This window comes from Papaver somniferum, chromosome 3 (assembly GCF_003573695.1).
Source record: "Papaver somniferum cultivar HN1 chromosome 3, ASM357369v1, whole genome shotgun sequence".
Lineage (NCBI taxonomy): Eukaryota > Viridiplantae > Streptophyta > Magnoliopsida > Ranunculales > Papaveraceae > Papaver > Papaver somniferum.
This window is the reverse complement of record NC_039360.1, coordinates 47,609,810-47,613,670: the sequence shown is the minus strand read 5'-3', so window position 1 is coordinate 47,613,670 and position 3,861 is coordinate 47,609,810. Positions and strand designations below refer to the sequence as shown.

General features: G+C 36.5%; 1 long non-coding RNA gene across 2 annotated transcripts; it reads left to right on the top strand.

Moving 5' to 3' along the window:
* Positions 1-350: 350 nt before the first annotated feature.
* Positions 351-3,010, top strand: LOC113361229. 2 transcript variants are annotated; one of them, XR_003365018.1, is made up of 4 exons: positions 351-504; positions 1,244-1,598; positions 2,288-2,459; positions 2,579-3,010. It is a non-coding gene; the product is annotated as an uncharacterized LOC113361229 (long non-coding RNA). The 2 variants fall into 2 exon arrangements; XR_003365017.1 differs by having other exon boundaries at positions 351-1,598.
* The last annotated feature ends 851 nt before the right edge of the window (positions 3,011-3,861 follow it).

Sequence of the window (3,861 nt, the reverse complement as noted above, 5' to 3'; positions counted from 1 at the left end):
GGATTTCATCGAATTTGTATTCGTCCGGGTGATGAGTGAAAAAAAAATAGACTAGAAAACCACTTTATGAATGGTTGATAATGTCGTTCAATCTCTTCAATGCTCCTTGGAATCTTATGTGGGTGATGAACGATGTTTTGAAACCATTTTTGGATAAGTTTTTTATCGTTTATTTCGATGACGTAATGATTTATATGACCTACTTGGCTTCTCATCGATAATAAGAAGTGTGTATTTTATATGGATCGCATTTTGCTTCTTGGATATGTCAGTTCCAAGGATAATATTTCAGTGGATGATTATAAAGTTGAGGTTATTCATACTTGGTCTACCATGACGAATAAGTAGGCATTGCTCTTTCCGTTGTCCTTCCCATTGATCCCTCTCACTAGTGTAATAGTTACTCCTGAACCAAAGCACCTCTTTGGAGAGCACCTTCCCATTGATCCCTCTCACTAGTGTAATAGTTACTCCTGATCCAAAGCACCTCTTTGGAGAGCACAGGTAAACGCCTTCAGTTTTAAGATAAATGTCCCTAGGAAGGAATGGTTGTGGTAGTTGTAGGACATGTATGGTTATTTCCATGATCGAATGAAGGGATTGGTTTACTTCGCTTCCCCTGAAAATAGGTCTGGTACTGATCACTCTATTGCAGCAGGGTGCTAGGGGAATAAGGTTTTATAAGTAAGATTAAGTTCCTTTTGTTCGAAGTCAGTGTGTATAATAGGTTGAGGAACGAGTTAAGTTAGAGATTATAACAAGATCCCCCTATGCTTAAGAGAAGCGCGTGCAAATGAGATAAACGAGGCTGGGTATGTGAACAAGGTGCCCTCATACGTTACATGAGGCTAGAAAGTTTTCATGGATTTCCTTTATTTAATATAAGATTATTCCCCATTTTAGTACTATCACAGCTGCAATCATCGATTGTATAAAGAATGCTAAGTTTTCTTGGATCGACTCCGTTACTGCAAGCTTCAATTGCTTAAGAAGAAATTGTGTTCAACTGTTATCTTATCACTACCCAATTTTTCGTTACAATTTGAGGTTCGAACTGATGCTTCTAAGCTAGGTGTTGGGGCTGTGTTAAGTCAATCTAGCAAACCAGACGCGTTTTTCAGTGAAAAGTTAAATGAAGCTAAGCGTAGCTATAGTTTTTATGAGTTCAAATTTTATGTTATCATTTAAACAATTAAGTGTTGGTGCCATTATTTAATTCATTTGGAATCTATGTTGTTTATAGATCAGGACAGTCTCAAACACATTGGAAATAAAGACAAGATGAATGCTCGTCAAGTAAAGTGGCCTAACTATATGCAAGAGTTTTACTTTGTTCTTAAACATAAGGCTGGCGTTCAAACCTGTCAGACGGATTAAATCTTCGAAGAAGTCTTCTAACCTCTCTTTGTATCTAGGTAACGGGATTTCATTCTTTTTCATAATTATATTGAGATGATCATTCTTCTCTCTTATTTTAGACACTATCGAAGCGGGAAAAAGATCCCAGTTCATTTTTCTTAATGAGTTCCTCTTCAAGGGCACACGATTGTGTGTATCTGAATTTAGTTGGCACCTGAATGACATTCAGGAATTACATGGTAAGGGAGATTTTGAGCTTAAAAATATATTCTTTATTTTAGCTGCATATTTTTGGCCGAAATTATTTAAAGAGGTTCAATGTTTTGTCACTCACTATCATATTTTCCAAGATTCCAAGGGGTCTGCGACAAATGACGGTTTATATATGCCTTTACCAAGTGCTTCCAAGACATGGACTGACATTATCATGGATTGTGTTGTGGTTTTTCCTCGAACTAAACAAAAAATTGATTTGGTTTTCGTTGTAGTCGAACTCAACACTCCACCCTTGTCATATATTCTCATACATCATACTAGATAGATATCATATTTATGGAATACGATTCACTTTCAAGATGCCTTGATGGTGAAATGGTAGACATGCGAGACTCAAAATCTCGTACTGAAGAGAGTGGAGGTTTAATTCCTCTTCAAGGCATAATATTGAGAATGCTCATTCAATGAGAAATTTAATAAGAGATCTCAAATCGAATCGATATTGATAGACCGAGTATCTGTTGATAAGAAGTAATCCGGCGATCCCTACGATCCGAGTCCGAACTGTTGGAATTGGAATAAGTTCGGCAGTGGATCACTGAATTTTGGAGATCTTCTCTATCTAATTTAGTTGATAGATTTTCAAAAATGACTCATTTATAGCTTGCAAGAAGACTACAGATGCAGTAAATGTGGCTCTTTTATTTTTCAGATACGTTTATCGGTTTCATGGTCTTCCGGAAACTATTTTTTTGGCCCGCGATTCCAAATTCTTAAGTTATTTCTGGATATGTTGGTGGAAGTTACTACATACAAATTTAAATTTTAGTAGCACATATCATCCTCAAACGTATGGCCGACTGAGGTTGTGAATCGTTCTCTTGGTAAGTCTCTTCGTAAAATGATTAGTTCACATATTAAATAATGGGACCAATATTTATTCCAAGATGAATTTTCTTACAACACGTCTACTCATAAGAGCACAGTATTTGGTCCTTTCCAGGTGATACATGGGTTTAACCCTTGCGCTGCCTTGATCTTGCCCTTGTTCCTGACTTGGAGCAAGTGCATACTATTACTGATGCATTAGTTCAAAGTATCCAAGAGATTCACGGTGCTACTCCCCAGAACTTGGTTGCCTCATCTACGAAGTATAAGTCCGTTGCAGATCAACATCGTCGCCATGTTTTTGTATGAAGTACGTTGGTGATTTTGTTTGGAAAATGCTTACTAAAGAATATTTTTTAGATGGTACCTACAATAAATTGGGTCCTCGAAAGGTTGGTCCACTAGAAATCATTGAAAATATCAGTTCTGATTATTAGAGCACTGCTCGGTCGAACTCGCAAGCGTTGCTATCTCAAGATTGTTTGTCAAGTTTAGTTGCTAAAACTATAAGTCTTGATTTCTAGTCTACTTATACCAATGTCTCGATTCTTGCTGCAAAGCAAAATTCTGATGGATTAAATGCTATCATCCATGCCATTACCCCAGATCTTCAGCATCATGTGACTACGTGCACTAAGTGTAAAGAAGCCTGGGATATCCTAGAAACTGTATTTTAAGGAAATTCCTCTGAGAAAGAAGCTAGGCTTCAAAACCTAAATTCTGATTGGGAAAACCTTTGTATGGCTGATGAAGATTCATTTGATGAGTTTGATCACAAAGTGTCTGAAATTGTTAATGCATCTTTTGCATTGGGTAAGACTATTCCTGAAAAGGACATTGTGATGAAAATTCTCAGATTGTTGCCAGCCAAATACGATTCTAAGAAGCATGCCATCGTTGAAGGAAATAACCTTAATACTCTTTTCAGAAATACACTTGTTGGAAAGCTAAAGATTTTTTATCTTGAACTGAGTAGAAGAGAAAAACTTTGTATGTCTTGTAATCCTGTTACTACATCTGAAGTAAAGTCTCGTTGTTTTGAATTGATTGATACAAAGGATGAGAATTGCTTTAATTCAACTCTTTCACTGTTTGTACAACAGTTAAAGAAATTCTTCAATCAATGAAAAGGATATAAAAGTTCACAAGAACTATGACAATGAAACTTATTCCATGTGTTCTGGTCATTCTAATAAGGAGGTTAGTGAGTTAACCAAAGCATGGATGGCAACCCTTGACTACTGTCCTGAGGAAGAAACCTGTGAATGTTCTCTCACCTAATTTGTTGATTGTCACGCTTGTTCCTCGAACAACTCTGATTGTTCCATGATAAACAATTTATCTTCCCCGAAAACAAAATTGATCTTTTAACCAAAGATTTGTACTAAGTAAAGAGTA